Source organism: Mustela nivalis (assembly GCF_964662115.1).
Source record: "Mustela nivalis genome assembly, chromosome: 8".
NCBI lineage: Eukaryota > Metazoa > Chordata > Mammalia > Carnivora > Mustelidae > Mustela > Mustela nivalis.
Genome location: NC_139027.1, coordinates 21,594,792 through 21,619,764, shown reverse-complemented (window position 1 = coordinate 21,619,764; position 24,973 = coordinate 21,594,792). Strand labels below are relative to the sequence as shown.

Sequence of the window (24,973 nt, the reverse complement as noted above, 5' to 3'; positions counted from 1 at the left end):
AGCGTGCCAGGTACCTGGGTTTGAAGCTAGCAGCTCTGTGTATCCTTTGCAACATGCCAATCACTCCCTAGAATGATGGCTGTCCAGCTCTCTGACCAGAGCTGACCACCGTGAGAAGACTCCCACCTATCTTGTTTGTTCTGACATTCCAAGGGGGGAAAAGTGAATCTGGCAACAAACAAGAATTAGTCAAAAGCATAATTAACAAATAGCCGTAAACATGTTGCCAATGATATATGTCAAGTCGTAATTTTTTAGAATATATATAAATGACTTATGATTTTCTTTTTATAGGAAGAATAGGAATTATGAACATGATTTGTATCATAAGACAAGCACAAAATCTCAAAATACCCAGTAGTTTTATTATATATACCTTGATAGGATAAGTTACTTAAATAGCAAAAATTCCCAAGAAACATATCACTACAAACTGTGCCACTGTACAAGCAAATGGCAGGGGGTTACATACACATCGGCTTCACAAAATAACTGCACACGATTCATAGATGAATCACAAGACATACATATCTTAAAAGCCTGGTTATAACAATACTATGAGACAAAAACACTGTTGATCCAAATACATACAAAAAAACATTGAGAGGTTAACAACCCACAAGAAACTGAACTGGTAATGATAAAGCTAAACGTCCTGTAACTTATAATTTAAAAGCAAGGATAGTGATAACCGAATGCCATAACTAACTTAAGCCAACGCTGATGAAATGTCCTGAGTCAAAACTGGGATTTATAGGTTCACGATGACTGCCAAGCCCTGAATGTTTGCCAGACTTCCGAGTAAAATACTGAATTAGCATAAATTCTAGTAGCATGATGGTTTTACTTTGTGAATATCAGATTTTAGTAACCCTTCATCATTTTACCCTTGGTTGGTAGTGGCTCTAAGTCGAATATGAATTTTTTGAAAACTTAACAGGACTGCACATCTTTCACACTTAAGGACTGGTAAGAACTGGCCTGTATTTCTGGGTTGGTTCACAGGTCCTCTGGAGGCCCCACTTGCCATCCTAGGAGGGTCCCAATCTAGACTTTAAGAATCACTGCCCATGCGCACTGAGAACCACAGAATACGCGGTCCTCGTTTCTGTCTGAAACTAACCTCACCTCTTCCTTTCCCGTATCGTGGGAAGCTGGCCATCACACTCATCCAGCTCAGCTCTGACATCATCCTCACTCTGCCTTCTGTTGTGCCTACAGGATGCACGTGTGGCAAGTACACAAAGGGGCAAGAACCAGAAGTCTTTTCCATCTTAAAAAATAAAAACTTTAAAGAGGTGCCTGGGTGGCTCAGTCAGTAAAGCATCTGCCTTCGGCTCAGGTCATGATCCTGGGGTCGTGGGATGGAGTCCCGCATCAGGCTGTGTGGGGAGCTCAGTGACGGGTCTGCTTCTCCTTCTCCCTCCTTCTGCCCCTGCTCATGTGCACACACTCTCTCTCATAAATAAATAAAATCTTTAGAACATAACAAATAGGGGCGCCTGGGTGGCTCAGTGGGTTAAGCCGCTGCCTTCGGCTCAGGTCATGATCTCAGGGTCCTGGGATCGAGTCCCGCATCGGGCTCTCTGCTCAGCAGAGAGCCTGCTTCCCTCTCTCTCTCTCTCTGACTGCCCCTCCGTCTACTTGTGATTTCTCTCTGTCAAATTAATAAATAAAATCTTTAAAAAAAAAAAAAAGAACATAACAACTAAAATAAAAATTCTAAAAGGAAAGAAAAGAATCATGCCGGTCTCTATACCGCATTCTCTCTCCTCTCTCTGCTTTCCTTCACAGACTGCTTGAAAAGTTGTCTGCACTGCCCCTCTCTATTCCCTTCCTTCCCATTATCCCTGAGCACAGGAGAATGGCCTTCTGACCCCGCTAGGCCATCGGGATTGCCCTCCCCCAGGCATTCATAAAACACAGCAAAGCCCTCTGTGTTTTTTAACTGATCTCTGAACAGTATTTGACATGGACAATCTTTTTCCTCTGGAAATACTCTCAGTTTCCTGCTTCTAGGAAGCTACACTCTCCTCATCTTTTGTCTCTGGAACCACATCCCCGGCCCCCTCTTTTCAGCTTTATGATTTTTTATGCTTTTACTTCTCAATTATTTTTTGGTGTTACATGACAAAACTTGGGCTTGTTGTAACAAGTCAAGCCATGCAGAAGTTTATAAGAAAAAGCTCTTCCACACCACCCCCCACTTTTAAAGGTAACTAATATTAACTGTGTACGGAGCCTCAAACAGCTTTCTCTATGCTCATAAACACATACACTCACTTGCATACAAATAGCTCTTTAACCTTTTGTTTTGTTTTCCATAATGGAATTGTATTATACATATCACCCTACCAACTGCTTCCTAAATAGCCACATAATATTCCATGCCATGGATTTTTTTTTTTTTTTAACCATTCCCCTAGCAACAGACATTCAGGTTGTCTGCAGTTCTTAGCCATTTGATAGTATTACATTAAATGTGCTCATAGAAAGGATATATGTGTATCCTTTCTTAGTGGGACTTACATTCGATTGTGAGCTAACACAGAGCTTGTTGGATCAAAGGTTATGAATATTTTACATTTTAATAGCTTAAGATTATTTTTCTAAAAATTTTACAGCAATTACATTCAGACTCCTGAATTTGCATCAGGAGAGAGCACCTGCTTCGCTCGCCCTGAATAACTTGGTAAGTCTAGCTGCTGTCCCTTTGCAGTTTAATGCTGGTGGTCTGACTGCTGGGAAAAGGGGTCTCGGATGAGATTCAGCGACTAAAGCCGAGCAATGTTTTACTTGCCTACTGGTCATCTCTGCTGTCACTTCTCTGGTCAAATCCTTCGCGCTAAAGCCTCTAGGACTTTTCTTGCTCTTGTTGTTTATTGGGCTTTATTAACCCTATCTATCACATGTGTTATTAATATTTTCTCTCAGTCCAATTTTTGGCTTTTTACTTTGTTTAGGGACTCTTCTGACCACACAGAAAATTTAGATTTCTACAGACTGGTCAATAACTGTTCAATAACTCTGAGGTTATTTTTTTCCCAAGCACTTCCTCTAACATTTTATTTTTACATGTACATTTGTAATACCTCTGGAATGTGTTTTTAGGTAGTATGGTTTAGGAAGTACATAAAAGAAGGACCTTAGTACAGTGCCTGCTCCATGTTTGCTGAGTGAGTACAACAGTAAACAAATTAATGCTAATTTCTAACCTTTATTCTCCTTACCTAGTGCTTTTCAGGAACCTGCTTTATAAAAGTTGCTTCAGCAGTCGTATCTGGAAACTCAGTACTGACTCCTTCCTTCTGCCTCCCATAATATACCAAGGTCCCTAGAACTAGTGGTTTCAAAAGGAGAGTCAAGATTGGGAACCTGAGTTCATCTATCATTTCTTGCTCTTTGACAAATGATAAAGTATTCAACCTTGAATGTTCCTTTCTGTAAAATGAGGATGGAAATGTTAAAAAATACTTAGAACTCAACAAATAGAAGCTATGTAATTCTGTAACACACCTCCAAGGTTGAAGCTGAGTTTGAAAATACTCACATTCAGAGAGACAAATTCATTTTATGATCTAAGTATAGAAGTGGTCTTCTTTAGAGTCAGATCAGTCACCTTAAAGTAAGATAATAAAAAAAGAACTAACAATGATTTTCAGATACCTTCCCCCAAGTGACTGAGTTTCCTTGTTAAAGGTCAAGGCTGACTACAAGTCACAAAACCTGGCTAAAAACAAAAACAACAATCAGAGAACGACAATTATCATATAATCCCCCTGATATGAAGAATTTGAGAGGCAACATGGGGGGCTTGGGGGGTAGGGAAGGAAAAAATGAAACAAGATGGGATTGGGAGGGAGACAAACCATAAGAGACTCTTAATCTCACAAAACAAACTGAGGGTTGCTGGGAGGAGCGGGGTAGGGAGAAGGTGGTTGGGTTTATGGACATTGGGGAGGATATGTGCTATGGTGAGTGCTGTGAAGTGTGCAAACCTGGCAATTCACAGACCATACCCACAGGGCTAATAATACATTATACGTTAATAAAAAATAAAAATAAATAAAAAAAAGAAAACACCAAGGATACATATTCAGAAAAAAACAAAAACACTGCAAAAAAACTAGAGGCCACTGAAAATCTTTTTAATTAGTAGCTTCACTCCATATATCTATGGATATTTTATTTTAATTATCTCCCTTCCCTACTTTTTAAGTTCTCATTTCACTGCTATTTAAGCAAAGAAAAGAAATGCTCAGAGACAGTCCTCTAAACAAACGGAATGACCCTGGTTTATATAATCAACATTTATCATCTGGCATCCTGCAAAGAGTACATGAAACATTAGTCTGAATAGGAAAATAGCTGTTTCCAGGAGTTCCTTTTATGAACTACTTTTAATATAATCTACTTGCTTTGGTGTGACACATGAGTTTCCCTTGAATTGGTATTTGATTCCTAATGGATACCTAAGTTTGACTTTGAGTGCTTAAATAAGCCCAAAGAGTTCCAAAAATACAAATCCACACAGTACTGTTTCCAGTTTCTGCAACTCTAACAGGCTTGTACATGTGTTCCTTCCCATCTGGGGAATTATAAAAGAAGCTCTTGTACTGTGGTTCTTAGAAGCTAACATTACAGATGATTATTGTAACCACTAATGGCAACATTTGGAAAGCAGGGGGAGGTTCTAGTGTAGTAGGGGACATTTAAAAATGCACAAGTATACATTTTCAAGGCCTTCTATCTGTACCATCTAAAAAGTGCAGCAGGCTAAAATGGGGAGAAAGATGTCGAATCTGCTGAAACAAAAAAAGAGTATTGCCTCCTACCTTTACAAAGGCGTACCAGGCGCTGACATACATATGGCAAGGCAAATATGGCCATGATATTTTGCTGAGACTCAACAATGATTTGGGCTCAGCACTTGGCTATAGAACAGCAAGGGGCTCCTATGGCTTATAGTCAATATTCACTTATTCATTATATATAGTGGTGAGTTCCTTGCAGGCTGGGCGCTCTTCCTGTTTGTTTTTGTATACCCAATGTCTGAAAAGCACGTATATGGCAAACTGGTTGGGAGAAAAAAAAGAAAACTGAATTAATGCAGGAAAGATTGTAAGAATGAGTAAATGATAGAGTTAAACAGAAAGTACATTCAGTTAGAAAGATTCTTAATACTTATCTCATTCTTCCTTAAATCTATGACTACTTAAGATTTTGTTAAAGAAAACTCAAGTCGGAACCACATATAAGCAAAAGACGCACCTACTAATAAGAGTTAACATTCTGGATAGGTCATAACGGCTTATTCGTGTAACTATTCTCAATTGGAGCTCTTTACAAATATCCAAAGGGTGCAGGAAAAAACAATGATTAGCCTTGGAAACAAAAGTAAACACAAGCACAATTTATCATTATGCTGTACCCCTTTGATATGCTAATTCCAAGTAAGGCTAGCAGCCATTAAACATGCCCCTATATGTTGAATGTTGAATGTCAATATAGGTACAAACTACCAATTAACTACTGCTGATAGACATGAGCTGAACAATAAATATTACAAACTACAGGTCACGTAAGAAGGCTGTAAAAAAGCCACTGTATTCCTCAATTCAAAAGGCTTAAAACAAAGCTGTAATCATTACTAGCAAAACCAGTTCGTAGACAAAAGGACTATAAAGAAGCCACCACACAGTAGGTCAAATCAAATAGGAACTATTTTGAGTTACACTTAAATGGGATTAAACAAGACCCACTACTGATCACGAGTCTCAGAGTGACTAAAAACTAGGTTTCAGTAAGCAACTCATTATACAAAAGCTATCAGTTTTTGAAAAACTGTAAGCAAATTAAAAATTTTCGAAACAGATTCTTTATTTTTAAATACTAAGTGAGATTTGTACTTGAGAGGCACTGATGTTTTGATACTATGGATTCATCGTCAAATTACATAAATCTAGATTTTTCAAAGTCAAGTTTCTTCAAGTAGGAGAATAAGACTCTGGGAGCGCTACCATTCATTCATGCATTTAACAAAGTAAATAAAATATACATAGCATGTTACAAATGTTATGGAGTAAAATTAAGGCAGAGAAAGGGAAAAGGAGTAGGGAGGGAATGGAAGATTAAAGAGAGAGGTGACGGGTGGTTTAGTGTTGCAACATTAAGACAGGAGACTCAGGATAGAAACATCTCTTTGTGTTGTCTATCAACAGAAGCAGTCCAATCAAAATCGGGTTTGGATTCTATCGGCATTAAGACAGGACAATGAATATGCCAGAAATGGAATTAAATTTAAGCAAAAGAAAGACTGAAGAACAAGGAAAATTATGTACATAAGACCTTAGTCTCACTGCTAAGGGGTCTCTGGCCAGTAAAGACACCGGTCATTTTGGAATGACCATTTCCTTGTCACCAAAGTCCTGGGAAACGTACAAGTGCCAGGGAAAGCAATAGTCAGAAGGCAAAACAAACCCAAGGGTAAGGACACTGAGCCAAATAGAGGACGTAGAGAAGTAAGTGGGTGCCATGTCTGCCTCTTTTGCCTTTGGTATGGATCCCAACCCTGAGCCTCCTCCTTTCCATGCAGAAGGGGATGGAGCGCAGGGGGAGGGGTTCCAAAAGCCTAGTTACAGCCTATCTCCACCAAATACTGAGTTCTCTGCTGAAAACTCCTTTGATATTTTGATATCTTTGATGAAGGAAGCATTTAAGAGAGTTCCTTCTGATTTGGTTTCTCGAAATGGAAATGGGAGTAAAAACAATCTCCCAGCCTAGTCTAGTCAAATGGGGCCATTCCCTATATATTTTATCAGACCTTGACTTAACACTTTTGACATCAGCCATCTCCTTATCAAAAAGCTCTTTCTCTCCTTTTAATTGACATGGTTTTCATTTCTTTTAACTCTCATTGTAAATTCACTTGCTCCATTAAGATTCTTTTCTATGCCCACCCTTGGCAGTTCTCAGCATGTTCTCCCTGAATTTCCCTCGCTGTTCAAGCAGTATGTAGGTTATATTCCAAATAGATTGTGAATTTCTTAAAGGTAGGGTAGAGATCTCCTACTTCCTATTATGCCTAATAAAAAGAACTGATATTTATTTATTGTTTACTCAGCAGTCATTTTGCTTAGTGCTTTGTATGCATTATCTCACATAATCATCATAATAGTCTTAAAAGGTATTTTAAGATTTATTATGTATTTGCAAATAAAGAAACTGAGGCTGAGAGACATTAAATGTTAAATATGAGTTCTGAAACCATGTATATTGGCTTTGAACCTGGACTCTTACCCACAATGCTATGCCCCCTCGCATGCTGCCGGGCACAAAGAATGGACTCAGTATCAATGCCCAGAGAAAGGTATAAAAACCTTGAAAACCCATATGCAGAAAAGATACCAGAGATTTATTATACACTTACTTGTTCTTCATTTAGTGTCTAAATCTGGTATGTTCCAAAAGACCATGAACATCTCAGGGAAACATTATTCCCTCTGTACCCAAGTAGACAACCTGGCCTACACCAGACACATAACGGGTATTCAAAACAAGTTAGGAAGTATATGCTTTATGTGTTTTAATTATTTTAATTAATTTAATTATTTTTATTATTTTGTAAGGATTTTATTTATTTATTTGAGAGAGAGAGGGCGCGCAAGCAGGGGAAGCAGCAGGCAGAGGTCGGAGGAGACTCCCCACCAAGTGCGGAGCCTGATGCCCGACTCAATCTCAGGACCCTGGGATCATGACCTGAGCCAAAGGCAGACGCTTAGCCCACTGAGCCACCCAGGTGCCCCTACTGTTTTTTTGTTTTTTTTTTTGTTTTTTGGGGTTTTTTTTTTTTGGAAACTGTAGAACAAGAAATTAAAATCCTTAAGAGTATAAAGACTAAGAGCTATAAAGGTCACTATGCCAAATAAATTGTATTCATTTGATGTCTTTAAACAGACCCAGTTAAGAAGGAAGGATGGCTTCTCTAAGAACACCGCAGAGGCCTGTGGAATTCTAAGCCACAATACCAACCTTCTTTCAATTACGTATGGTTAGGCACATTCTATGATTAACTAACTATACTCAGTGAAAATAGACAGAGCTGATTGTCAGGTCATGAAAGGGAAGCTGCAATGTTCTTGAAATAGCCAGCTCTTCGAGGGTGAGTCCAGGACACCGGGATAGAGCTGTTGTCACCTACCCATGTTTTCTCAAAGGGACATCTTGAGTTCATTACTACTAGATGTTATGATACACTATGGGGTTAGGGTTTTTTCCTAATTTATATCTTGCTCATTATTGTCATAAACAAAGACCATTTCATTGCTTTCATTTATGCAGGAATCTGCTTGCAAAGCTGTACTTACCCTTAACATGTTGGTTATAGCTTCTGTTTATAAAGCTAAAGTGAAACACATGTTGTACAAATAAACTCTGGAAGAAAAAAATCCTGGCTCTTTTAAAATAATAATGATCAAGATTTCACTGGTCAAATCCTGCCCCCTCAGTTATCATACCTAGCAGATGTAGCCTTGCCATCTACCAGCTTTCTCTGACCAGTCACAGCACTGTCACTCTGAAAAGTGTGTGAAATGAAGCCTTTTCTCCAGCAAAGGCCCAGAGGAGGGGAGGAGAGAATCTCTGCCAAGGTCCTCACTAGAAGCAAAGGAAGTCTCCTTGCCTCTACCTCTTTCTCTACTCGCCGACATTTTTAGAGAAAGATTGTGGAATATGGGATTTCCTCTGTTGTCCTAACAATTGTGTTCTTAATGAGTCCAATAAGGAGCTGAGTTTATTTAAAATAAACATCCATTTCTGCAACTCTTTTACAAATCATACTGAACCACATCTTCAGATATCCAACTCTTTTACAAATCATACTGAACCACATCTTCAGATATCCTCTGTGCTGTGATTGTGCAAACACCTCCTGATACAAACCTTGTGCCAGACTTATAAACCAACAGCAAGTTTCACTCAAGCCAGTGTGGAACAAATATGAACACCACTGACCACATTTCCTGTACATCTCCATAACTTAAAGAAAAGGGAGATATTGCTTTTACATAAATAGTTAATATCCCTCTTGATAAGCGAAAGGAGCACAGAGGTAAAGTGGTAATGGATATAATGGACACCCGTGACAAGGCTTGCCTGGCACCTTCTCTTCTCCTGGGAAGTCCCTCTCTCCTCCAGACCCAACACTCGTGCTCCTGATCAAGCTGCCTGTTCCTAGCCCTTCCAGTCCTTTCCTCAGGATCTGTGAACTTGCGAGCCAAGGGCAGGCCCGTCCCTGTGCCGAGGCAAAGGAAAGTGTCAGCAGTCCTATTCCCCATACGTGGAAGGGGCGAGGCTCTGGTGGGGAGAGAAGAAAACCAACACGTGGAGAGAAGTAGGGATGAATGAGAAGAGAGTCTTGGCACAGGATCCACACCCCCTTGGTTCCCAGGCTCCTGGTCCAGCTGTGTCCTGTTCCTGCTGTGGTTTGGCTCCTCAACCTTCTCCTGGCTTTGGGAAGCTCATAAATCGCCCTATCTCCTTAAGCCAGTTTGAAGTAGTTCTCCTTTACTTATAACTAACATTTTCTCTTGTAAATGATTAAACTAATATAGATGATCACCATGGCAAATCTACAGAATTAAGTGCTAAAATGAGACTTTCACCCCCCTGGGCTAGCGGCATCCCCATTAAGTACTACGGAATGCTGGGCCCCAACGGGAACCCAAGAAGGATTTTGAGAACAAGGCGAAGCGGCAATTCCCTGCAAGCACCAGAAGCAAGCTCTGCCGGAACAATCTGTAAGCAGCACCAGGCCCTGGCTACAGCCAGGCTACATCTTTGGGTTCCCCGCTTCTCATCCTGATGGACATCAGCCCATCCCAGGTCGTGGATGAAACACTTTGCACTCTGCTCTAAACCCCCTAGACCTTGTCAGTGAGCAGAAAGGCATCAGTGGTGCCAATCCTAAAGGCAGAGAATCCATAGCAGCAGGCCATTTGAACACATGAAGTGTTGTGCAAGTTTGTCAGGCAACTTAAAAACTGCATAAAAATGGTGAGTTTTTACTGACAGAAATAAAAATTTTTTGCAGTAAGTTTACATGTTTTTGTTTTTTCCCTATGATGGGCTAAGTGTAGACATTACGGAAAGCAACAGGTGTCCACAGCTTTGGTAAATGTATGGGAAAGCGCCAAGCACAGAAGCACGCATGGAGAAGGTGCTCAGTAAATGTCACTTTCACTTTTCTTCCTCCTTCCAGACTCTTGGCCTGACAGCATTTCCATGACCATGCTAGTCTTCCTACTACTAAAGCTACCCCCTACCCCTTCCTCTTCAAGTTTCTTTGAGTTACAGGGTTTAGAGATTCTTCCCAGGTGGTTCTTCGAGTGAGGACAGAAGGAAAAGGCGCCCTACAAGTGCGTAACACCTTGCACCCACCCACCTGGCAAGTCACTTGGCTCAAACTGCCCGGTGCCCATGGCAACTAGGCAATCAGTTACTTCCAAGTTCTTTCAGCCACCTGGCACCACACCCTCATTAACTGAAGACAATCGCAAACCACAGGTGTTAAAACAGAGAATGGAGCCTACCAGCAACTCTCTCCTTGAAGGAACCAGAGTTCTAATTTGTATATTGGTGTTATCTACAGAACCTAAAGGGCAGAGAGGAGCTGTGAAAAACACTGGGAAAAAGGTTGGCCTCTGGAACTGGCTGGAAGAAAGGCTTGGTGCAGAAGATGAGCTTGGAGAAGCAGAGAAAATACTGCACCTTTCTCTGGACCTCTGAATCCACCAGCATGTACAATGGCCTGCATTCAAGCCCCTCCCAGCTGTCTTCCCCCACCCCACTGACACACACAGGTGCCCACACTCCAAGCCCTCTTGACTCTGCCTCTCAATCCTGAATGCCTTTCTCTGGCCCACCAATCTCCCAACTCTACGTATTCCTTCCAGTCTCATTTGGGCGCCATGTCCTGCCATGAGACTTCTTGACTCCACTCTCTGATGCAATTGTTTCTCCTCTGAAATCCTACCGGTCTTTAGCCACATCCTTTATACTGTAACATTTGATGGATTCTTTTATATTTTAAATTGGTATTTTGTATTTACTTAGCTATGTGCTCTTATTATATGATGGAGTTCTTTTAAGAGCCATTCCCAGTGCCTAGCGTGGTGCTTACCACAAAAATAGGCACCCAATAAATATTTAGGAACAAATGTATGAAGATATGCATGAAAGAAAACTACATGTGCTTGCCAGTGAACTACTGATCCAAACGTGGGTTCCTCCAAGTAGAGTTCCCTAGTAGAAAAAGCCTATGTAGATTATTAACTTGACTTTCCAATATTAATCAGTGGGAGCACATTTGGGTAGAATGAGCCACTTACCCCTGGGTTCAGATCACCCCAGGAATAAGAGGAAAATTCGAGTTCAAACACTTAACAGAGAGAGCAAACCCTGCAGAACAGAAAAGCAAGAAAAATCTCTTTGGCATTTCCTAATAAACTTGCAACAATATACCATGTGCTGTCATTAAGCCAATACTCATTTATGACGTACCTAACAGGTACAGACACTTTGAAAAACACAGTACGGAGAAAAAAAAAGAATTGCAAGAAAATTGCAAGAATTAGTTCTCCAACTCAAAGGGGCAGATACATGTCAACACATGAAGGTAAGAGAAGTTTCTTCTTTCTCCTTCCATAAGAGGTCCTGTAGGGAGTGTGTGATTAATCATCAAAAGTCCTGTAAGGAAAGGCTGAAAACCTCATCAGTTGTTTCTGTGCATTGAGAATGAACCCAGCAGACTCTTTTCCTGGCCTGAGCCTCTTTCATGAGAGGAGATACAGAAAGCAGGAAAGTAATGGGTAAACCAAGAGAAGAAATGCACAACTTATCAAAGTGGTAAAAGGCAGGGAAAGAGGTTTTGGCTTTTCCAGCCGTTACCCAGGGAAGACAGTCAGACCTCTTCCATATCTCCAACTACCTAGTTCAGAATGCACAGACATGGAGGCCAGTACCAGGCTGGCGATGCAGGTGCAGCTTCACAGGTGTGAGTGGCAGCACCCGAAGCCTGGACGAGCAGAACCTTGTTACTCAGACCAAGAGGATCAGTTTCACCCGAAGATACTAGACTTCCTAGGTGACTTCTTTATTTTTTATTTAAATAAAATCTTTGTTTTTTACATTTAAATTCAATTTATTAACAGATAGTTTATTATTAGTGTCAGAGGTAGAGGTCTGTAATTCAACAGTTGTATGGAACACCCAGTGCTCGTTACATCACGTGCCCTCCTCAATGTCTTCTCCTGGGAAGCCCCTCTCTATTCCGGACCCAACACTTAGTGCTCCTGATCAAGCTGCCTATTCCTAACCCCTCCAGTCCTTTCCTCGGGATCTGTGAACTTGCAAGTTCACAGTTACTCCAGTTACTGGGGAATGGACAACCCACAGTTGTCCATCCCTCAGTTACCCCAGTCCACCACCTCCCGCCCCTCCAGCAACCCTCAGTTTGTTCCTGGTGATTAAGAGTCTCTTACAATTTGTCTCCCTCTCTGGTTTTGTCTTGTTTTATTTTTCCCTCCCTTCTCCTAGGATCCTAGGTGATTTCTGTGAATGTTCAAGTCTGAGAAGCACTGGCTTAGAGAGCTGGCACATAAGGAAAAGAAAATGGGTCAGAAGGGGAAGACAGAACTGAAAAGAGAGAGAGAGCCATCCTGTGACTCAACAGGAGGAGAAACTATGATGTTTCCACTGGGTGAGGAGAGTAGAAGTTCTCTTAGACAAATAAAAGTAAATATCTAAGACATCTTCCCAAAACTCCTGGTTAAATGGAGGAGAGCACGGTGGTGGGAGCTGAAAAGTACGAATATACTTCTAACCGGCCATGTCCACATCTGTGGGGGAGCAGAGGACATGAGGACAGAGCTGACACTGCTGGGTCTGGCCCCTGGCATCCGTGATGATGGGGAAATGTGCCATAGGTATAATGACATGAGTGAGGGGTAAACAAAATCAAAGAATGTTAAAGGTAAAAAACCCCTTCCTAAGGCTTCTCCCATCCAGTGGTTATTACTCTGTGTTCTAGAGAGCGAGGGGTCAAGTGCAACTCATGAGTTTATGTCTTAAGAGCGACTACTAATTCTATCTGTTTTTGCATACTGGACCCTCGGAGAAAGACTGTGTTTGTAAAACTGTTGCCAGTATATTAAAAATAAAGTTCGTAACCATCAATTTCAACACCCATACTTCACAGATCTACAGATGGAGAAACTGAGATAAGGGAAGTGATTCGTCTCAAGTGCAGAGCTAATTAGTCACAGGGCTGAAACTAAAGCCCATGACTGCCGATTTCGGGCCTCAATGCTTTTCTCCATGCCATCATTCTGCTATACCCAAATCTGCTTTGAAAACTCTTTGTCACTTACTAAATGAGCCCGTGTGAATTAAAAAGGAACTCTAAGATCCCAAAGAGGAGGGAATTATGAAGAGTGGAAAGATTCATATGGGGAAGAATATGTTATATTAAAAGTTCCCCAAATGTAAAACTGTAAATGTTGGATTTAGCATAACTATTGAGTAGGTGGCTTTGTAAGAACGTTACTAATTATAGAAGTGCTGATGACCAGACTTAGAAGAACTATAAACTGAGTTAGACTTTATCACTGACTTGAGCTAGTGAGGAACATTTCTTTAATTTCTGAACTAATAACAGGTTTACGATAGACCAATTAACGAACGTTTACCGTTTTGTGCTTGTGAACAGATTATTGTGACATTTCACGATGCATAAATGATGATGACAGTACCAAAGCATTCCAGCAAGTTGCAATTCTCCAGGGAAGCTATTAACAGCTTAACATTTCTAGTTCGCATTGGAATGTGGATTCAACTTACTGAAAAAAAAGTTTTTACTAAATAAGCATGAAAGAAGGCAATTAAAATAGCAGACTAGTTAGGGCTACTAGCTTCTTGGGTTTCTTGGGGTCTATTACTTACTGTATTAAATGCTGAGAATGTACAAGAAAATGTGTGCAACCATCCAAAACAGGTTTCATGAACTATGTTACAAAACAACACAAGAGCAAAAAAAACTTCCCAGTTCCTCAACAAACCAAAGCTAGCCTTTCCCCAAATAAGCCAGGGCTGGACCTGCTGCGGCCTGTGCAGTGTGGACAATGTATGTTGCAGATTTTCAAAAAATTTCTTCTGTCTTCAGTTACTTTCATTCCCCTGCTATACTGAGTGTACCCCTGGGACCGACCTTGGAATTCATTCATTCTGCAAACATGTATTATTGCCCCACTGTGGGTTAGGTGCCACCTAGAAGGCACTAGGGAACACATGCCCTCAAAGCCTTGACAGCCAAGTGGAAAAATAAGGAAGTAAACTGACCATTATGTTAAAACTGTTACAATAAAGGTGTGTTATAAGAGGTAAGCACCTCTGGCAGAAAGACAGATGGGTCCTAAAGAGAAGGCACAACTGGCTGATACATTAAGACATTCTAAGCAGGAGATGTTTTTGTTGAAAGGAATCCAAGTGATCGAAAGGAGAAAAGAGTAAGAGCATGTGGCATATTCAGGGCATTGTTCAGGGAGGCTGAAAGAGTGGAAATATGGAGGAGAGGTCAAAGATGAAGCTGGACAGGTCCGGAGGCCCGATCGTCAACAGCCCTGTTGCGTGGAAGGCGAATAGCTTGTTTTATTATTTAAGAGGAATGTGAGAAGGGATAAAAACAGGGTAATGACACAATCAGGTTGATTTAGAAAGATATTCTAAAGGCCTGGGAAGGATGGACTGAAGGGGGCAAGGCTGAATGGAGGGTAGGGGAAGAGAGCTCTACAGTGGTTCAGAAGAGAGTGAGGAGGACATTCCCAGAGAAGGGCAACTCGGTGCCAGTGTCAGAGCCCAGCAGAATGAGGAAGGTGCCCACATGGGGGAGGGGCAGCTGCAACAACAGGAGGCTGGTGACGTACAGGCGGATGGATGTAATATATACAGTGCATTATAACATATGTAACATATAATATATTAAGGGTTATTTAAAATAATGGGCACTGGATCTATGCCATTCAGATAAGTCATGAGTATGTATAAAGAGAAAAATTTTTTAAAAAAAGAGAAAAATAATATAATAAACCCAGTGTATCAATCAGAATTGGTTGCTCATTAGACAGAAAGAGAAAGAATGCTCAACGTCAAAATAAATTATAGTAACTGACTACAATGCATTCAATAAAATGGGAAATCACGAGTTCATACTGCTATAAATCCATAAATTGAAAGTTTGGTGAAAATGGGATATTTATATAATTTCAAAGGACCACCCCACAAAATATGTAGCAATACAAAGGCGGGGGAAGGAAAGTCAGAGTGAACCTTATAGACCCCACCTGAAACAAGCAGTCCATGTTAAGGACATCATCAGTAATGAGTCAGAGTGTGCACCACCTGAGAGGGGGCAATGAGACAGAGACAGAATCACTCCTGTGACATTCCTGCCACAGACTCATAGTCAAAATCCAGTCATCACGAAGGGGTATCTGGGTGGCTCAGTAGGCTAAGCATCTGATTCTTGATTTCAGCTCAGGTCATGATCTCAGGGTCGTGAGATGGAGCCCTGCATCAGGCTCTGAGCTAAGCGCGGAGTCTGCTGGAGATGTTTTTCCCTCGGTCCCTGTCCCCCGCCCCCCCACCCAGAGCATGCACTCTCTCCCCCTCTCTAATAAATAAATATTTTTTTAAAAATCTAATCATGGGGGACCTGAGCGGCTCAGTGGGTTAAAGCCTCTGCCTTCAGCTCAGGTCATGATCCCAGGGTCCTGGGATCGAGCCCCACATGGCGATCTCTGCTCAGCGGGGAGCCTGCTTCCTCCTCTCTCTCTCTGCCTGCCTCTCTGCCTACTTGTGATCTCTGAGTGTCAAATAAATAAATAAAATCTTAAAAAAAAATCTAATCATGATGGAACACCAGCCAAACCCAAATCGGGAGTCATTTTATGAAGTAACTGGCCTATAATCTTCAAAAATGTTGTAAACGTCAAGGAAAAAATGGAGGAACTATCAGAGACTGAAAAGTCGCAATGACTGAATGTGACACATGATTCCAAATGGAATTCTTTGGCTATCGGGAAACCACCGGAACAACCGGTGAAATGTCAGTGGGGTCTCAGAAGGGGATGGTAGGTCTAGAGAAATGTTATCTTCCTGATATTTAGGACTGTATTATAATTTGTCAAATGTCTTCATTTATGGGAGATACATGCTAAGTATTTGGAGGTGGGGGCATCACATCAATAGCTCACTCTGAAATGGTTAAAGAAAAAAGTGCTTTGTACCATTCTTTTCTTTCCATTATGAATTTGATACTATTTCAAAATTTAAAAAAAAAAGAAGAAAAGAAAAGAATTGGCAGATGATAAAATCCGACCTGACTATATAAAGAACCTGTTCTCTTAGGAATAAAAGGAAAGAGAGAAGCTGGAATCTTAAATCAGGAACCCATTAAACACTACTTAAAAGTTTAATGGTACATATTTATCCTTAATTGTACAATAAGATGTACATAATTCTCAAATCATAACAAAAACTACTATTTCCCCCCAACACTGCTATTTTAACCAAGTTCAGGAATCTTGCTAGTTTGTCTATGGCAAACCTGGAATGGCTGGCCTTCACCTGATGCTGATGCCAAGATTTGATGCCTGAGATAGTCAAACCTAAGTTAGCAGTGCTCCTTATCAGAAAAACGGCTTAATAAGGCTTATCTGTGTCTGAGTGCTATAAATACACACACACACACACACACACACACATGTATCGCACTGAAAGTGACATCACCAACAACCCTTTAAGACAGATACTGTATCATCTCCATTTTGCACATTTAACATTTTCTAAAAGACATTAAGCAGAATATCCAGAGTCTTCAACTAGTAAAGAGAGCATGAGCACACAAATTCAGTCCTTTCCAGCTCAAAGCCCAGGCTTTTCCCACTGGGATCCCACAGCTCCCGAGGCATATGGCACCACGCCATTCACTGTGGGAGCAGCAAAAAGAATGAGACCCGTTCTCAGAGAACTGACCATTCCTGCCCGCCCCCTTTATGCTGTAATCAGAATCTTCTGCCTCTTACCTCCTGCCATGACTCTCCCACACACCAGTTCTCATCACAACTGAATAGATCACATGATGAATTCAGGGACACTATTTATTCTACCTTTTCCCTCATTGAAGAGACACCTACAGCAATTCTGAAGAGATACGAATGTGCCTAGAATATGAAGGTAAAAAGGTGCTAAATCAGCCTTCTGAGTATATAATGACCCCTTTATTAGCTAAAATTAGAAAGGACAAATGACACAGGAGTATAAAGACAACAGTATTGCTTCTGAATAACGTGATGCCGGATAGGAAACCCAAAGTCCAATTCAGGAAAACGTCAGGAGTTCTAGCAAGTGAACTGCTTACTTCCAAACTTTCAATGTTTCACTTGATGGGATAGATGGCCTGAGAAGCTCTCCGAAACCAGAGCCAGGCTCCTGACTAGAAGCAAGGGCCCTTCTGCGCTCTGAAGAAGCAATGGGACCTTGAAGGCTTCAAACATCTCTGTGAGGAGCTGTTACAGCGATGGTGAAAAACAGGCTCTCGGTGAAAGCAGAGGGCGGAGAGTAAGATGGCAGTTTACTAAGTCAATAATGAATTCTCTCAACCATGATTGTAACACAAAATATGATCTATTTAATATTTCTGTGACTCTGATTTATCCATTTGGAATACTAGCTACAAGGTCTTGGTAGAATTTTCAGACACTTGTATGTACTGAGTAAAATTTTCCCCATACAGCAAATATTCTACAATTAAAGATGTTATATAAGGAACCATATAATTACTTTCAAAGTTTATGGAAAAGGAAAAAGGAAACCCTCTCCATAAAAAAAAAAACAAACAAAACAAAAGTATAGGCTTGTTTACAGATTACTCAAATCAATGTAACCTAGAAATGATTTTTACACAGAAACTTATAGGAAAACTCAACGCAGTTACGCTTCTTGTCATTAATAATACATCAGAGAGGGCAGTGGCTTTGGTTTACCTCCAATGGTCTCTCTTAAAAACTGACTGATTCAATTCCTATTCCTGGAATTGCTCTAACCTGCCCTAGCATTTCATTCTTTCACACACGGTGATGCACGGGGAATAGTGGTAATATCTGAGATCCCAAAGTGGAAGACATTGTTTTCCTGCATCCTACCTACTGTAACTAAAAACTGGGAATTTACTGGAATTGAGGATTTATTATGAGTCAGATGGCTGATAGCCTTTCCAACCAAAACATCTGCTCTACAAAGGCACAACTGCTACAATCCACTTCCTCTTGGATCTGGAGGATGACCAAGTTGTAGCTTGGCCCTTTCCTTAAAGACACAGAGACGTGAAACGAGCAATGAAGTAAAAGCAGATCTCTACATCACCTTCCAAGTTCCACTACTTTCTCTGGTGGAATGAAAATACAATAAAATAAGAGAACAACATAATAATTTTTGAACATGAAACAAACAACTGCAGTCAGTTCAGTAGAAGGACCATGGACGTCATCAGAGTGTTCAAACTGACAGCCGCACAGCTGAAATGCATTCATTCTTTGGTAGCTTAGGAAAGAAGGGACACGTGTTGCCCAAACACTGCGGGGGAAAAGGGTCCCATTATTCATTCATTCATTTGACAAGTATTTCCTGAGCACTCCTATGCATTCAGCACTATTCTAGGAACAAGCGGTGAACTCCTCTTGGAGCTAACCCTTCAACAGGGCATAACACACAATAAACAAGTCAGCCAATTCAAAGGACTTCAGATTTCCAAAAGTCTATTTATAACCGCTGATACCAAGATTTGTTCCAGCAACTCCAAGTATAGTTTTGAGGGACCATCCCCTGGAAGAGTTCAATTTATGGCATTTGTTAAAAATCATAATCCTGGACCCTACCCCTGGAGATTGTGCTTCAGAAAGTGTGGGCGGTGGGACGCCTGGGTGGCTCAGTTGGTTAAGCAGCTGCCTTCGGCTCAGGTCATGATCCCGGCGTCCTGGGATCGAGTCCCACATGGGGCTCCTTGCTCCGCAGGGAGCCTGCTTCTCCCTCTACCTCTGCCTGCCATTCTGTGTGCCTGTGCTCGCTCTCTCTCCCTCTCTCTCTGATAAATAAATAAATTAAAAAAAAAAAAAAAAGGTTCCTTAGAAAGTGTGGGCGGGCCAAGGAAATCTGAGCCTTGTTTTGTTGTTGTTGTTGTTGTTGTTGTTGTGTTTTGTTTTTTTGTTTTGTTTTAACATATCAGGAGACTGAGCTGCCCAGCCAGGTTTGGGGTCTATTCCCCTGGAGTACCGATATCCGAACATTTAAAATCCTACCCCCATCAGGAAACACTGTTTGAGCTCCACATCAAGATGTCTGCATGTATGTCCCTGTAGCCATATACTGAACTGGGGCGTGAATATAAGTGAACATCATGAAACATCCACCAACAGTAGAAATTCTAAGAGGATGAGATAAAAATAAATGACTCCTTTTCCCAATCTGGGTGGCCACCCACACAGGCTACAGCATACCATGTGGGGCACCCCAGGAGGCCTGCAGGTTGCTCGGATAAATAAGTGGGTAGGACAACCAGAGAGGAGGCCCTGGGACTCACAGCCAGCCTGGGAAGGCAGACTTCATCTCAGCCCTCACTCTGCTCCCTAAACTTCCAAAAATATCACTTCTAGCACAGGTGAGAGAATTAGGCAGAGAAGCAGGAGAATTCGAACCATCTTGGGGATGGGAATTTAGGGGACCCTGCCTCATTCTACCAGCCATCACATACCTGCCAGTTCTTGTTAACACACACTGAATAAAGCATGAAAAAGCCAGACCTGGAGAACATATAGCCTCAGTCCTAGATGTAAGTAGCTGTAACCCTGTTGTGTCAGTCGTCTGAGTCCTATGTCAGTGTGTCTGCAGGTAATGTGGTTTAGTAGAGCGATCACAGGCTTTGGAGTTGGGACTAGTAAGAATCCGGGCTCCACTGCTCACTTGCTATGTCAACCTGGTTTGGTAAATCAGTTAAATGAGCTTCTGTTTCCTCAACTGTGAAATGGGAAAGGTTATAAAACTATTGTATCAGTAACATGTGTAAAAGGTGGCCACCATTATGACCACCATCATTGTCATTGCAATCTCAGATCACCTTGGGGTATTTAGCTCAGTTATTTCCTGCTCTTGATGCCCACGGAGCCTGGCCCATTTCCCCAGAAATGATGCCTGTCCGTTGCTGTCTCTGTTGCGTGAACTCTTTGCTGGCAGATCCTGACTTGTCTCTGCAGATTCGGTTTCTCATTTGGTCCCTCCTGTGATAAATGAGTGGCACCACAACCGCCACCCCTCCCTCGCCTTAGAGCCCGCACCCTGCTTGGCTGGGCCTCTGCACAGGCCCTGGACTTTGAATTTAAAGTCATGGACCAACAGCCATCATCTGCCCTTTCATTTGGCAACTAACTTCCTGGCTGTTTTCCTGAAGGGCATAAAAATCCCAATAGGTATATATAATAGCTTTTCTGTTCCAGAAACCATCTCCTCTCCAGCATGTTCTTGTGCTTCCTATTATTACTATCCAAATAGTTACACGACATGAAATCATCTGAGTTTGAAGACCAGAAGGCAATACTAAAATGATTACTCCTGACTGCAGGAGTGGCCATATACATACCTCCAAAGGGGATGTTTTCAAGCAATAGGACTATTCTCTCTCTCTCTCTCTCTCTCTCTCTCTCTCTCTCTCTCTTTTTTTTACATAATTTGGCAAGCATCTTTATTTGAATGATAACTAACTGGGTTTTTAAAAGTCAGGCAGCCATCTTAAGGAAATCAGTCCTCCTACAAAAGATGTCCCAACTGTCTAGATTACTGAGGAAAGAAAAAAAAAGTCAAGACTCTCTCTGAGGGGCACCTGGGTGGCTCAGTCAGTTAAGCATCTGACTCTTGATTTCAGTTTAGGTCATGACCTCTGAGTCATGGGACTGAGCCCCTGCATCAGGCTCCTCGCTCAATGGGGAGTCTGCTTAAGAGTCACCCTCTGTCTCCCTCTGCCCCTCTCCCTGCTCACTCTCTGTTTCTCTCAAAATAAAGAAATAAATCTTAAAAAAAAAAAAAACTCTCTGAAAGAATCTTTACAAAGAGCAAAGAAGTCACAGAAAATTAAAATTAGAAAGGGTAAAAAATAAAACTAAGAGCAGAAGAAACATAACAAACAAGTTAAGCACCTGCAACCAGCCCTGAAGAGAGGAAAACCTGTATTATTAAATCAGAACTGTTAGTTGGAAAATAGGTTTTTCTTTTATTAGAGCATTATAAATTTTAGTTATATGCTAATAAATTTAGTAATTAACTGGACACAGATAAAAATTCAAAATTACAAGAGAATAAAAGAGAAGTATCAAGAAATAGCAAACTTGAATAACTTACAACAAAAAGAAAAGTTATTTTATTAAGAATTACTGTTTTTAAAAAAATGCCTATAGCCAGTGAGTTTGTTGTAGAATGTCTAACGTTTCCAAAAATAGGTAAGAATGTTGTGCTTTTCAAAATACTTCATTAGGCAAATGTAATTTTATTTTCCATAAACACACAAGACATTCACAATGGTGTGTGTGCGTTTTTTTAAGATCTTTTATTTTTAAGAAATCTCCACACCCAACATGGGGCTCAAACCCACAACGTGGAGATTAGGAGTCACATGTTCCACTGACTGAGCCAACCGGGAAGCCCTAAGTACGGCTCTAATAACTAAATAAAAATATTATTTAATAAAATACAAGACCACATTGAAATAATTTTTCAAAATGAACCAGCAGAATTTATACCTGCACTGCATGACTGGACACAGGGAAAACAATATAATTCATCACATAAGGAAGAGTAGTAGTAAGAATCACATTATTGTTGCAGTAAATGCTCAGAGAAAACTAAAATACCCACTGTACGCTCCCTGGCAATGCAAACACTACCGTCAGGTTGTCAGGCTCTCTCAGAGAGGCCTCAGGAGTGTGGTTTATGGATGTCTTAGTGAGACATCTGAGCTCAGGAACACTTCTGTTTGCACACCAACTGCGGAGCCATTACCCAAGGGTAAGTGACATACAACCAAAATGCTAACTCATTAATTCACTATGGGAAATTAATTAGGTATTAAAATATTCTAAGTTCATATGGTTAGTGCATTCTTTCCCACAATATCAGTCCATTACTTTGTAATTACAAATCACAGTCACAGGGAACGGAATACTCCAAGCCCCTAAGATCAGTGTGTTCATTCTCTTTCTCTGAAGATCTGTGTGGGTTGTTAGGTGAGCAAGGGCTCAGAAAAGGGGAGTTAAAGGAACTGCGTTTTAATAAAGGATGATACACCAATCTCACTCTTGGGAGAACCTGGTAATTGGGACCAATGGGGACGACAAGAGTACTTACATCTGAGCTACATTCTCTCGTATCCATCTCCACTTTCAGATTATTCAAACTGTGGATTATTCAAATTCAAAGTTACCCATCCTTTATTCTGGGTAATGCTGGAAGAGTTACTACCAAACTTTAACTCGACAACATTCTTTTTTCTTATTCTTTCCCTAGCTTTGGTTTGATACACTCCTTCTTCAGATACATGAACACACTCGAACGGGTCTAATATTGCTTCACCTGGGATCCATTTCATCTCCCAAAGAGAATATCTCATGTTAATATCTTTATCCACTTATATGCTGGCTGCAACTTTCACAGGGTAATCTGATTCCCTTTTTTCCCAGGTCTAAGGGAAGCAAGAGAAGTTCCTTCACTGAATGGGCAATCACTTATTTGAGAAGAAAGAATTAAAAAACATAACCACACAGCTCTAGGTTATTAAGTTATAAAGTTATATGCTTATATAACTCCATAAAATCAATTTTAAATAATTAGTGTTAAATGACTTCTGCAAAGTTGCAAGGTAAAAATCCATTTCAAATTACTATAAGCCTATGTACCATGGCCCACAGCTAGAAAATACAGTGGAAGAGACCCCACTTACAATGCTGACAAAAAATTGAGTAAGTGGGTATTAATTTAAATCAGAAAATTAGAGGTTTATTCAAATATGACATAAAGTCTGATGGCAGAAAGATAGATAAATGGAGAAATATAATTTGCTCCATGCTGGGGAAACTAAATATAGTAAAGATGACAACATTCCCTAAATTATTATGTAGATTAAATAAAATACTGATTTTACAGAACTTGATGTTGGCTTCCTTTGAGAAACACAAATGACATACTTCCATGTTTGAATGCTGATCGGTGGATTCTGTCCAAGAGAAATAGTGAAATAGCAATCACCACCATCACTACCACCACCACCACCATCATCATCATCATCATTAAATTAATCCTTACAACAGTCTCAAAAGTTTCCTCTGAGCAGTGTGAAGGCAATGATGAAAAACAGTAATTTCTAGTTGTCTTCAATTCTGTGCCATCAAATGATCAGCATGAAACAGAATCAATGCTGAGAATTTCAGAACAGCATTTCTAAACATGTGGGGCACCTGGGTGGCTGACTCAGTTTAAGTGGCCAGCTCTTGGTTTTAGCTCAGGTCATGACCTCCGGATCCTTGAGATCTAGTCCCGTGTTGGGTGCTGCACTGGGCGTAGAACCTGCTTAAGACTCTCTCCCCCTCTGCCCCTCCCACCCCTCTCTGGGAAAAAAAACAAAAACATTTCTCAGCATGTGTGTGCAGCAATTAGGGTGATTGAGTCAAACGCCAACTCACCCCTACCCCTTGTAATTTCCTGCTTCAATGGTGTGATAAGCAGCATTTATCCTGGTACAAGGAAATACACAATTACTCTAATCTTAAAAAAAAAAAAAAAAAAAAGCATTTAAAAAGTAGAAAAAACACCCAACTACAATGAAATTATGATACCGGTTTCATACTATCAAATTTTAAACTGTTACAAAACAAAAATTACTTTTTAAAAAAGATACAGTATTGGTTGAAATACAATAAGCTCAAAATAGAATTAATAAATAAATACAAAGTGTTAGTACATGATAATCCAGAAGCAATCTTCTTGCAGGAGAAAAAGTGCGAGTGAATAACTGAAGAGTGAACAGAGATGCAAAGAAGTAAGTTAGAGCTTAAGCTCGTACCATATGTGCAGGCTAAAGAGTGATGATATATGTACCAGAAAAACAGGACAGCATATTTATTGCAACTATGGAAGAGCCAAAAAAAAGTAGAATATCACCATAGATAACATATTTTCAAATATAAAAGAATTTACTCCCCCAAATATACCAAATGGCAAATATCTACCAATATAATATTAAATTATCTAAAGGACAGAAAGAGCAGAATAGCTAAATGTGGTAGAATCCTACTATCCATTGCACATAAATAAAAAAAGACTCAATAACCAGATTTTACTTGAAAAAGTGCTCCAAGAATATGAACCCTGGAAAAAAGCACAACTTGACAAGTCAATAAAAAATCATTTTAAGGTATTACCATATAACTATTAACTTATCAAAAATAAGTAAAAATAACAGACATCCAATTAAGCCAGGGCTGGAGTACACAAAAAATTTGCCTCTTACTCCCCAAACCCCACTCATCTTCCCAGCTAGTTCCAGATTTTCTGGTTATTTTTATGGGCCTTGCCTGGTTACATATAGTCAAGAACTTACTTTCTAAGCATTCCAGTAAATAAATCTGAGTTTTATCTTCCAGACCCTAGGTGCTTTGTCGCCAGGCATCACAAATCTTACACATCTCTGGCTCTACCTTGCTCTTGCCCATGCTCTCAGGGACTAAAATAAAATATCAATTATTGTCACTGGTCTCTCTTTCTGCCAGCTTGAATGCCTTGTGGTTACCTGGTACTGTTACCTTTCTGGATTACCATCCTACCC

General features: G+C 40.5%; 1 protein-coding gene across 4 annotated transcripts in view; it reads right to left on the bottom strand.

Annotated features, from left to right (window-relative positions):
• The window catches only part of BABAM2 (BRISC and BRCA1 A complex member 2), a 404,982-nt gene that overhangs the window by 178,362 nt on the left and 201,647 nt on the right, over positions 1–24,973 (bottom strand). The gene's annotated exons all lie outside the window — the stretch shown is intronic.